General features: G+C 42.4%; 1 pseudogene; it reads right to left on the bottom strand.

Annotated features, from left to right (window-relative positions):
* The window catches only part of LOC141194382 (uncharacterized), a 58,684-nt pseudogene that overhangs the window by 26,319 nt on the left and 18,961 nt on the right, over positions 1-13,404 (bottom strand).

The raw sequence follows: 13,404 nt of genomic DNA, 5'->3' as shown, positions 1-13,404 counted from the left end.
AGCGGAGCCGCGCGTGAGCGAGGCGTACGGAGCGGAGCCGCGCGTGTACGAGGCTTACGGAGCGGAGCCGCGCGTGTACGAGGCTTACGGAGCGGAGCCGCGCGTGTACGAGGCTTACGGAGCGGAGCCGCGCGTGTACGAGGTGTACGGAGCGGAGCCGCGCGTGTACGAGGCTTACGGAGCGGAGCCGCGCGTGTACGAGGCTTACGGAGCGGAGCCGCGCGTGTACGAGGCTTACGGAGCGGAGCCGCGCGTGTACGAGGCTTACGGAGCGGAGCCGCGCGTGTACGAGGCTTACGGAGCGGAGCCGCGCGTGTACGAGGCTTACGGAGCGGAGCCGCGCGTGTACGAGGCTTACGGAGCGGAGCCGCGCGTGTACGAGGCGTACGGAGCAGAGCCGCGCGTGTACGAGGCGTACGGAGCAGAGCCGCGCGTGTACGAGGCGTACGGAGCAGAGCCGCGCGTGTACGAGGCGTACGGAGCAGAGCCGCGCGTGTACGAGGCGTACGGAGCAGAGTCGTGCGTGTACGAGGTGTACGGAGCGGAGTTGTGTGTATACGAGGTGTACGGAGCAGAGCCGCGCGTGTACGAGGTGTAAGGAGCGGAGTTGTGTGTATACGAGGTGGCCATGTAGTGGAGTAAACGAATACTGTTATAAAGACCACATAACATGTTCCAGTAAAGGTGTAGTGTATAGCCTCAAATGTCCATGCAACAAATTATACACAGGACAAACTATTCGCCAGATGAGCACGAGGATAGGCGAACATATATGGAATATTAAGAATAAATTTGATGGCCATCCGCTATCAAAGCACTTTATGGAAAAATATGGAGACTCCATCGAGAATATCCAAGTTCTGGGTATTCAAGTGGTACAGAAATACTGGCGAAAGGGTGACTTCATTAAACAGATTCCAGGGCAGAAGCCACTGGATATTTACACTGGACACTGAGACCAAAGGGCCTCAATAGTGAAATCAAACTATTTGCCTGCAACTAAATCTAACAAGGAAAGGGGATTATCATGCGACTGATTGATACATGACATTTGTATCCAATTTACCAGCACGGATATAAAAAGTCCACAAACCCTGAAGGCCAATCCCTGACGAAGGAAACCACTAGATTTCCGAAACGGGTAGAAACTGGTCCTCTGTGACCTCCGTATGGATCCTAACCACGTGTCTCGCAGGTTCTGAAGTGTCGAGCGCACCAACCTCCAGAGGCGACCCTCCCACTTAGTCACCGGCCGGGATTAAGTGTATCCAGTGTGCCGCCCGCCGGGCCTACTCCTAACCTCTGGAGAGATCCATCGCCCTCCACCTATCAGCGGTATAAAGGTCCTACCACCAAACAGTCTGCCAATGCCGGCATCTACGAGACACAAGCACCCAGCTGCGCTGCCATCGCAGAACTCCTGGTCTTCACATACTTCCTGTTCTAGATGGTTCAACCACATTGGCAAGCCTTTTACTAGCTATCACATACCAGTCACAGACTCCATAGACCAGATAAGGTCACCAGGTATTTTGCCAGATAGCTTATTTCATCAAGTCTATTACTTATTCTAGCTACTTACTCAATAGCACTTATCTAATCCCATCGTCTATTTTCAGAATCTAATAGAAAGAAAAATACCAAACCTCCACCATATCTATCCCTATCCGGCACGTCCAGATCTGCACCAAGGAACATCAGGTATTTCCCACCCAATTGTGCACCCAGTCAACAACACCCATACTAATTCTCTACCTCATCTCTAATCTATCTTCTTTGGATTCCCCCACCGGAGCCTCCAGCCTACTTATACGTTCTTGCAGACAAAGCCTCGCGGAAGTGAACAAGAAGCACCTACATGATCTCTTTTTTTAACGGATTTTAATTCTCTACCTTCGTTTAAATAAACCATATATTTTTAATATCCACTTGGCATCTTAGTCCATTTTCTATTTTATCTTACTCCTGTACTCACTCGATCCAGCGCAGAGATATATATCTTTTATTTATAATTAATTACCCTTCCCAGCTTGTGGGAACATATTCCGCAGCACTTTACTATTTTAGGGCTAAGGGTATTATTCGGCCATCCACCTCCATCTACCTCTCCAGTCACAGTGTGTGTGTGGGGGGTGTTGTTAAAAAAATATATATATATGGAGAGTTATGTCCGTACTTGGATTTTAGAGAGATTAATAAAAGCACGGTTCACAATACCTGTCCTTTAACCTGAGATGTTTAAACAATTATCTAGAGATGAATGATTTTCCAAGCTTGACTTGAAAGGGGCATATAACCTTATACACGTACGTCAGGGTGATGAAGGGACGACAGCGTTCAATTCGCCTGAGGGTCATTTTGAAAATTTGATGATGCCATTTGGGTTAACCAATGCTCCAGCAGTCTTTAAAAAATTTTCATAAATTACATTTTTGAATCTGCTTTTTTTAGTAGAGGTAGACGCTTCTGCTTTTGGGATGAGAGCTGTTCTTTCATGGAAAAAAAAGTGGGTATCTACATCCTTGATGTAGAGTCTTTGAGAAATGGAGACATTGGTTGGAGGGGGCAAGATATAAGGTCTTTACCGATCATAAGAACCTGTTGTATATTGATGCTACTAAGTGCTTAAACACCAGATAGGCTTGGTGGACCCTGTATTTTTTGCCAGTTTGGTTTTGTCGCCGACGGAAGGGTTACCTATTAACAAACTTTAGGTATCGCTCTCTTTATGCGTACATTTTATTAATAAAGTACATGATTCCGTTTTAGCTGGACATGCGGGTTCATTTGCCATTCAGAGATCTCCATCTAGGTCCTTTTGTTGGCAGAATGCTCTTAAGGATATTAAAGAGTATGTCTGTAAGGGCTCATACTCACTTGGGAGAAAAACGGACGGGAGCAATCCGATAAAAAAATCGGATTGCACTCGTACCAATGTTAATCTATGAGGTACATCTCATATGCAATTTTTTTCTCAGCTAAAATAGGACTGAGAAAAAAAACGTCAGCATGCTGCGATTTGCTGCGTATATCGGACGAGACTCGCCAATGCAAGTCAATGGGTCCTAGAAAAAAAACGGACGGCATATGGACCATGCGAGTGCCATTTCACGCACCCTTCTCTTTAGAAAAGCTGTTAATTCATAAGCCCCGTACAGTTGCAATACATTGATACCCGACAATTTAGAATAGAAAGAATAGAACAACACACATAGAATAGATACACACGTGGTCAAAATTGTTGGTACCCCTCGTTTAATGAAAGAAAAACCCACAATGGTCACAGAAATAACTTGAATCTGACAAAAATAATAATAAATTAAAAATCTATGAAAATGAACAAATGAAAGTCAGACATTGCTTTTCTGCTTCCACAGAATTAAAAAAAAATAAACTCATGAAATCGGCCTGGACAGAAATGATGGTTCTTCTTAACTTAATATTGTGTTGAACCTTTTGAGGCAATCAAACGATTGCTGTAACTGTCAATGAGACTTCTGCACCTCTCGACAGGTATTTTGGCCACTCCTCATGAGCAAACTGCTCCAGTTGTCTCGTGTTTGAAGGTTGCCTTTTCCAGATGGCATGTTTCAGCTCTTTCCAAAGATGCTCAATAGGATTTAGGTCAGGGTTCATAGAAGGCCACTTCAGAATAGTCCAATGTTTTCCTCTTAGCCATTCTTGGGTGTTTTTAGCTGTGTGTTTTGGGTCATTATCCTGTTGCAAGACCCATGACCTGCGACAGAGACCAAGCTTTCTGACACGGGGCAGCACATTTCTCTCTAGAATCCCTTGATAGTCTTGAGATTTCATTGTACCCTGCACAGATTCAAGACACCCTGTGCCAGATGCAGCAAAGCAGCCCCAGAACATAACAGAGCCTCCTCCATGTTTCACAGTAGGGACAGTGTTTTTTTCTTGATATGCTTAATTTTTCCATCTGTGAACATAGAGCTGATGTGCCTTGCCCAAAACTTCCATTTTTGACTCATCTGTTCATAGGACATTCTCCCAGAAGCTTTATGGCTTGTCAACATGTAGTTTGGCAAATTCCAGTCTGGCTTTTTTTATGATTTTTTTTCAACAATGGTGTTCTCCTTGGTCGTCTCCCATGAAGTCCACTTTGGATCAAACAACGATGGATGGTTCGATCTGACATTGATGTTCCTTGAGCTTGAAGCTCACCTTTAATTTCTTTAAAAGTTTTCCTGGGCTCTTTTGTTACCATTTGTATTATCCGTCTCTTTGATTTGTCATCAATTTTCCTCCTGCGGCCACGTCCAGGGAGGTTGGCTACTGTCCCATGGATCTTAAATTTCTGAATAATATGTGCAACTGTAGTTACAGGAACATCAAGCTGCTTGGAGATGGTCTTATAACCTTTACCTTTAACATGCTTGTCTATAATTTTCTTTCTAATCTCCTGAGACAACTCTTTCCTTTGCTTCCTCTGGCCCATGTTGAGTGTGGTACACACCATGTCACCAAACAGCACAGTGAGTATCTGTAGCCCTATATACAGGCCCACTGACTAACTACAAGATTGTAGACACCTTTAATGCTAATTAGTGGACACAACGTGATTTAACATGTCCCTTTTGTCACATTATTTTCAGGGGCACCATCATTTCTGTCCAGGCCTATTTCATGAGTTTATTTTTCTTTTAAATTCCGTGGAAGCAGAAAAGCAATGTCTGATTTTCATTTGTTAATTTTCATAGATTTTTAATTTATTATTACTTTTGTCAGATTCAAGTTATTTCTGTGACCATTGTGGGTTTTTCTTTCATTAAACGAGGGGTACCAACAATTTTGACCACGTGTGTAGATAGAAAAATGTCAGTCACATACATAAGTAGTACAGTGACCCTGCTGGTTACTGTACTTGTCATTTGTTAAAATAAAGAATTTATAAAAAAAAAAAAAATTGGCGTGGGGTTCCCCGTAATTTTATACTTTAGCAGAAGTTAAGCAGACAGCTGGGGCAGATGTTTGAAGCCTGGGAAGAGGGTAATATCCACGGAGCTTCCCAGGTTACTAATATCAGCCCCCAGCTGAATACTTTGCCTTTACTGGCTATTAAAATGGGGGACCCCTATTTTAACAGCTAGCAAAGACTATGCAGACAGCTGGGGGCTGATATTAATAGCCTAGGAAGGGGCCATGAATATTGGCCCCCTCCGAGCCTAGAAACAGGAGCCCTCAGCTGCCACAGAAATGGCACATCCATAGAATGCGCCAAATCTGGCACTTAGCCTCGATCTACACACTGCTCTTTAGCGGTGACAGTGGGGTTATACGGTTGGGGTTGATGTCAGCTAATGATGCCACCTGGCATAAAGCCCAGGTTAGTAATGGAGAGGCGTCTATAAGACACCCCCATTACTAACCCCACAGTGATAATGATATGTGAAAAAAAGACAACCACACCATAAAGAAAATAATTTATTTGAAATAAAGACAGACTCCTTTAATAATCTAAATTAAACTCTACTTACCATCACGCCCATTCCACCTGAAGCCAATGTCAGACTCTGTCACATGTGCTCAGTGCGAACCAGCTTTCATCTGTGAAGAGCGCAGGGCACCAGTGGCGACTTGGTCAATCCTGGTGTTCTGTGGCAAATGCCAAGCGTCCTGCACGGTGTTGGGCTGTGAGCACAACCCCCATCTGTGGACGTCGGGCCCTCATATCACCCTCATGGAGTGAGTCGGTTTCTAACCGTTTGTGCAGACACATGCACAATTGTGGCCTGCTGGAGGTCACTTGGCAGGGCTCTGGCAGTGCTCCTCCTGTTCCTCCTTGCACAAAGGCGGAGGTAGCGGTCCTGCTGCTGGGTTTTTGCCCTCCTACGGCCCCCTCCACGTCTCCTGGTGTACTGGCCTGTCTCTTGGTAGAGCGTCAAGCCTCTGGACACTACGCTGACAAGACATAGCAAACCTTCTTCCCACAGCTCATATTGATGTGCCATCCTGGATGAGCTGCATTGCCTGAGCAACTTTTGTGGGTTGTAGAGTCCGTCTCATGCTACCACGAGTGTAAAAGCACAACCAACATTCAAAAGGGGCCAAAACATCAGCCAGAAAGCATTGGTACTGAGATGTGGTCTGTGGTCCCCACCTGCAGAACCACTCCTTTATTGAGGGTGTCTTGATGATTGCCAATAATTTCCATCTATTGTCTATTCCATTTGCACAACAGCATGTGAAATTGATTGTCAATCAATGTTGCTTCCTAAGTGGACAGTTTGATTTCACAGAAGTTTGATTTACTTGGAGTTATATTCCGCTGTTTCAGTGTTCCCTTTATTTTTTGAGCAGTGTGTATATATACAGTGCAGACCAAAAGTTTGGACACACCTCATTTAAAGATTTTTCTGTATTTTCATGACTATGAAAATTGTACATTCACACTGAAGGCATCAAAACTATGAATTAACACATGTGGAATTATATACTTAACAAAAAAGTGTGAAACAACTGAAAATATGTCTTATATTCTAGGTTCTTCAAAGTAGCCACCTTTTGCTTTGATGACTGCTTTGCACACTCTTGGCATTCTCTTGATGAGATGAGATTTTTTGTTGTTCTCATTCATATTATATATATTCATATATACACACACACACATTATTCTCTCCACTCATGGTTATTGGTTGGGTGAAGCCATTTGTTGTCAAACTACTGTGTTTTCTCTTTTTAAATCATAATGACAACCAAAAACATCCGAATGACCCTGATCAAAGGTTCACATACCCTAGTTCTTAACACTGTGTATTGCCCCCTATAACATCAATGACAACTTGAAGTAATTTGTGTGAGAGAGATAGATATATAAAAATATCTATCTAGATATATTGAGAAAATCGCATAGCAATCGCATGACAAGAATACGGAACATTTTATTTCTCACCTATGGGTATGAACCCTAAATGCAAAGTCTTTGCCAGGGCAAAAAGCCTTTCTTCAAACTCAGCGGGTTATCTCTTTCGTAACAATGTTGTCCCAGCCCTTGACCCACTTGTCCATGGACTTTGCCACAGATTTGCTTAACTCTGGTGGTAACACTGTCGTGGTGGTGGACCGTTTTAGCAAAATGGTTCTTTTGGTCCCACTTCAAAAGTTGACAACTGCTAGCAGCTTAGCAACTTTGTTCATTTCTCATATCGTTAAAGTTCATTGTGTTCCCAAAAACATAATTTCTGGTTGAGGGGGTTCAATTTCTGGCTAGTTTGTGGTATAGATTTTGCTCCAGATTGGGTATCAAGCTGTCTTTTCTCTCAGGTTATCATCCTGAGACTGATAGTCAAACTGAAAGGATGAAACAGGAAATAGAGCAGTATTATGGATTGTCTCCTCTAAACAGAAAGACTGGGTGGAGTTTCCGTGCCTTATCAAGTTTCCTTTAAATAACCGATCCTCTAAGGCTACAGGGACCTTGCCTTTTTTTTTTTTTATTAGCTGTGGTAGTTTTCATCCAGTGTTTGGGAATTTTTCAGGATGACAGTCTTACATGCCAGAGGAGGAGATTTTGCCCCCAATTAATTAAGGTCTGGTGGGAGGTCAAAAGGGATCTTTTGGTAGTTAGTGACTGGGAAAAAAGAGGTGCTAACCGCAGCTGTAGGAAGGCTCCTATCTTTAAGGTGGGGGATTTTATGTGGTTGTCCTCAAAAAATCTGCACTTAAAAGGTCTACAAAGTTTGCACCTAAATATGAAGGTCATAATAAAATTATTATTTTAAATCATGGGACAGTTAACTTGCAACTTCCTATTGCCTGGAAAATCAATAATTCTTTCCATTCTTCTCTTTTAAAAAAAATGTGAGGGGACACCTGGTCCATAGTTAAGGTGGATTTGAAAGGGTATCAGGAGTCTGGGGTAGAGGGAGTTCTTGGTTCCAGGTGGGTCAGGCGCCGTCTCCAATATCTCGTTAAGTTTAAACATTATTGTCCTTAAGATAACTCCAAAGTTAATTTGGCGGATATTCATGCGATCAAATAGACAGATTATTGGGTGGGGCTGGGGAAAACAGCGGTCATGGTACACATTGTTACCAATAACAAAGTTAGAGGGAGGTGAAAGGTCTTTAAAAGTAATTACAGGGAATTAGGAGAGAAGCTGAAGTACTGGACCTCCAAGGTGGTGCTTTCAGAAATACTGCCGATTCCACTAGCATCACTAGAAAGTCAGCAGGAGCTTAAGGAGATAAATATGTTTCAGAAAGAAAGGGTCTGGGTTCATGGAGAACTGGGCCGACTTCTCTGTCAGCTACAGGCTCTACAGTAGGGACAGGCTGCACCTCAATGGGGAGGGTGCAGCTTTGATGAGGGAGTGAGGGAAAAAAAATGGTCAGATGGAGGGAGGAGCTTTTAAACTAGAATTTTGGGGGAGAGAGGGTAGTTTTGCAAATAAGGGGAGAGAGTACACACAGTGAGACAGTAAAGGTCAATGAGGATTTAAGGGGGCTGGGACATTCAACAAAAGGAGGCGAGTAAGAGTAATAAATGTTTTAATAGTATTATATGTCTGCTGGCAAATTCAAGAAGTCTTGCATACAAAATGAATGAATTAGAGACTCGTATGTCAGCCACAGATTACAATGTGGTGGGCATTACGGAAACCTGGCTGGATGAAAGCCATGACTGGGTGAAACTATAGAGGGTTACACTACATTCAGAAAGGATAGGAAAGAAAAAAAAGGTAGAGGGGTGTGTATTTTCGTTAAATCCAACTTAAGACTTGTGATCAATGACGACATTGGGCGAAGCTTCGACAATGTAGAGTTAGTATGGGTAACTGTACATGGAAATGGTAATAATGGAAAGCTGCTAATTGGAGTTTGCTACAAGCCTCCTAATATAGTTGAACAGGTAGAGGATGAAATGCTGAAAGTGTTGGTTCCCTTAAAATTGTTCCAAAAAATGAAGTAATTGAACATAATTTCACACAAAACCACCAAAAATGGGCAAGACAAAGTTGTTGGCACCTTGCTAAAGTTGTGGGTAAACAACATTGTTTCAAGCATGTGAAGCTTGTTCAAACTTAATTGTGGCAAGTAACAGGTGTGGGCAATATGAAAAGCACACCTGAAACCAGATAAAAAGGGAGAAGTTGATTCAATCTTTGCATTGTGTGCATGTGTGTGCCACACTAAGCATGAAGAACAGAAAGAGGTGAAGAGAACAGTCTGAGGACTTGAGAGCCCAAATTGTTGAAAAATATCAACAATTTCAAGGTTGCAAGTCCATCTCCAGATGTCTGGTGCGCAACCTAATCAATACATTTGCAACCCATGCCACTGTAGCTAATCTCCCTGGATGTGGAAGACAGACAAAAATTGATGAAAGGTTGCACCGCAGGATAGTCCATGTGACGACACAGCTTTCCTCCTTAATTATGCCAGACATACTTTCTGATGGCCAAGAGCAATATACCTTTATTTTTATGTTGACTCTTTTAACCTGTGTTCTTCTTTGGTTGCTCAACACAGACTATTGTTCGTATAAATCTGAATGCTGATCACTTGAGGAGATATTGGTAATTGACGAAGGCTGTTATCTACATCTTATATCCTCTCTTACAATGTATCATCTGCCATACAGGGACTCTGAACAATGAATGTTTCCTAAGATACAGGTGCATCTCACTAAATTAGAATATAATCAAAAAGTTAATTTGTTTGATTTTCAATACAAACAGTGAAACTCATTATGTTGGGTCATTACACACAGAGTGATCTATTTCAAGTATTTATTTCTGTTAATGTTGATGATTATGGCTTACAGCCAATGAAAACACAAAAGTCATTATCTCAGTAAATTAGAATACTTTATAACAACAGCTTGAAAAATGTTTTTAAAATCCGAAATGTCGGCCTACTGAAATGTATGTTCAGTAAATTCACTTAACACTTGGTCGTGGCTCCTTTTGCATCAATTACTGCATCAGTGCAGCGTGGCATGGAGGCGATCAGCCTGTGGCACTGCTGAGGTGTTATGGAAGCCCAGGTTGCTTTGATAGCAGCCTTCAGCTCGTCTGCATTGTTGGGTCTGGGGTCTCTCATCCTCCTCTTGACAATACCCCATAGATTCTCTATAATAGATTCTCTATGGGGTTAAGGTCAGGCGAGTTTGCGGCCAATCAAGCACAGTGATACTGTTGTGTGTAAACCAGGTATTGGTACTTTTGGCAGTGTGGACAGGGGCCAAGTCCTGCTGGAGAATGAAATTTCCATCTCCAAAAAGCTTGTTGGCAGAGGGAAGCATGAAGTGATCTAAAATGTTCTGGTAGACGGCTGTGCTGACTTGGTCTGAATAAAACACAGTGGACCTACACGAGCAGATGACATGGCTCCCCAAACCATCACTGATTGTGGAAACTTCACACTAGACCTCAAGCAGGTTGGATTGTGGCCTCTCCACTCTTCCTCCAGACTCTGACACACTCCACAAGGTCTCAGAGTTCCAATTTTCATTTGGAAATCAAGGTTCCAATGACTGCCTTCTGGACATCTGTCAAGTTAGAAGTCTTCCCCGTGATTGTGGAGCCTACTGAAACAGACTAAGGGACATTTTTAAGCTCTTAGGAAGCCTTTGCAGGTGTTTTTTGTTAATTATTTTAATTTGCTGAGATAATGACTTTTGTGTTTTCATTGGCTGTAAGCCATAATCATCAACATTAACAGAAATAAACACTTGGAATAGATCACTCACTCTGTTTGTAATGACTCTATATAATATATGAGTTTCACTTTTTGTATTGAAGAACTAAAATAAATTAACTTTTTGCTGATATTCTAATTTAGTGAGAAGCACCTGTATGTTAAATACCACTGTAGGGTGTTTTCCAGCCAACATTTGGGGGGGATGAGCTGTGGATATTTGAGCATTGTAAATTAATATCATCATCCCTAACCCTTCACTTGTGAATCATGGCTTGAAAGGACAAATTTGAACTATAAAAAGGGGGCCTCTGCATCTGTTCAAAGAGACACTACAGAATGAGAGCCTAAGGGACCACAGCCCTGGCTGGCAAGATACAGAACTGCTCCACTGACCATTGCTGAACTCTCAGAGATTATGTGAAGAACCAGGTTGGGACAATCGGGTCCCCTGGACACATATCTCACGGCTCTAATCCGGGCAGGTCAGTGGAAATGTGAGACTGTAATTTTACACCATCTCATGTATTTGCTGGGACTGTTTTATATGTTATTAATTGCTGGTGGTTCAATAAATGATTGCCACACTGTATACCTTCACCCTGTGTTGTCTGAGTAGTGTTCTGCCCATGGAAGACCCCGTGTCTTCACAGTCCAGATGTCAGATAAGCAGTCCCAGTCAAGTTCCAGAGAAATTCAAGTGCTTTTGCATGCTCAGGGTGCATCAGTGTCAGCGTGAACTATCCGTCAACATTTGAAATCCTGTGGCGGGAGACCCAGGAAGATCCCACTGCTGACACAGAGGCATAAAAAAGCTGGACTGCAGTTTCCCAAAATGTACATGAGTAAGCCAAAATCCTTCTGGGGAAGCATCTTTTGGACAGATGAGACCAAGATGATGGGCTTTACCAAAATTCTCTATTCTGTTTACCTTAAACAGAATGAAGCTTACAAAGAAAAGAACACAGAACCCACAGTGAAATATGATGGACATTCAAAGATGGTTTGGGGTTGTTTTGTTGCCTCTGGCACTGTGTGCCTTGACTGTGCGCAAGGCATCATGAAATCTGAAGATTACCAAAGGATTTTGGGTCACAATGTAGTGCCTATTGTCAAAAAGCTGGGTTTGCATCCTAGATCATGGGTCTTCCAGCATGACAATGGACCTCAAACATACTTCAAGAAGCACCAATAATTGGATGGAAACAAAGTGCTGGAGAGTTCTGAATTGGCCAGCAATGAGTATGGATCTAAATCCCATTGAACACCTGTGGAGAGATCTTAAAATTGCTGTTGGGAGAAAAATATTACAATTTGAAGTCCTCAGTGGTTGATACCATCTTTTCAGTTAGCCATCAAAAGGTAACAAATTGCAAGCTTTTGGGACTACTCAGGTCTCTTCATCAGGCACAGTATAACACAATCTGAAGAGTCACATATTTATACACAACAGGGCACAAGAATAATGCAATAGATAAGACAAGTGATGTGAAGCAGAACTATCAGTATTGGAGAGAGAGAAGCAGTTGTGGCCGTAAATATTGAAACAGTTCATATATAAGGAGTGTGAAAGTTTTATTGTCCTGTGATTGAGGTCTGGTCAATGATTGTGATGCTCCCAAACGGTCTGAGGAACACAATGCTTAGTGGATGTAGGAAGACATAAATCCATGCGATACAGCTGAGTGCTGCTGAGTGTGCCAAAGATTGTCATAAGCTTGAACTCCCAAATTTATTTTGTCTCTCTGAGATTTGAAATTACGTTTTAATACAAGTAATTTTATGTCCATGATGCTGTGATTAGGGATACAAAAATGTTTGCAGCAGGTATATCTATTTTTTCTATTATTGTGTGGCGATGAAAATTCACCCTTCTAAGTTTTTTGCCCTGTCTGCCCTACATACAGACCCCCAGTTGAACATTTGGTACATATAATTAAGTACACTACATTAGATGTAATGCAGCTGAATGTATATAGGATCTTGTGGTCCTGATGTGAGTTGGGAATCTTTATCTTGTTCGTGGTCATTATAAATGGACAGGTTTTACATTTTTCTGGCTGCAGGGAAAGGTTCCTGTAGCTGTTGGAGAGGACAGGGAGCTTCTGACAAGGATGCTTCGTAGATTTGGAGATGTGTAAATCACCGAAGTTGGGGATCTAGAAATATAGATTGTAATTGGGCATCTTTTTGTAATAATGGTTGTAATTTTGGTGCAGCTTCCCTTAGCACCTCCAGATTTGGATTGTAGGTGACTACGAGAGGCACCCGGTTGCTTTCTTGTTTAGTTTTCAAATGTAGGAGAGGATTCCTTGATATTCTGGTGGCTCTTGCAATCTGGTTTTCAGTTGTTGTTGGATGGTAGCCCTGGTTCTAAAAGGTTTTTCTGAGGCCACCAAGGTGTTGTCTCTGTCCATAGGGTTGGAACATATCCGATTGTATATGATGGCTTGGCTGTAGACAATAGAGATTATGTGTTGTGGATGGAAACTGACCCATTTAAGGGATGTTGGACAGTGAATTGGCTTCTGGCACAGGAATGGCTATATTTCATTGTTCTGTAATTTAATGATGGTGTCCAGAAAAATTAATTTTAGTACAGAAGTACTTGAGTGTTAAGTTTATGGTGGGATGAAATTGATTAAAGTGCTCATGGAACGGCTTTAGCTGTTGCTCAGACTTCGTCCAGATGATTAAAATATTGTCAATGAGGACAAGAAGTCACTTTCAATCTTGGCCATGA

The sequence above is a fragment of the Phyllobates terribilis genome, unplaced genomic scaffold (genome assembly GCF_046119375.1).
Source record: "Phyllobates terribilis strain yellow unplaced genomic scaffold, ASM4611937v1 Scaffold_70__1_contigs__length_7381418, whole genome shotgun sequence".
In the NCBI taxonomy this organism is placed as follows: Eukaryota; Metazoa; Chordata; class Amphibia; order Anura; family Dendrobatidae; genus Phyllobates; species Phyllobates terribilis.
Note: the sequence above shows the minus strand (reverse complement) of the source record. Positions and strands in the feature narration are given on the sequence as shown.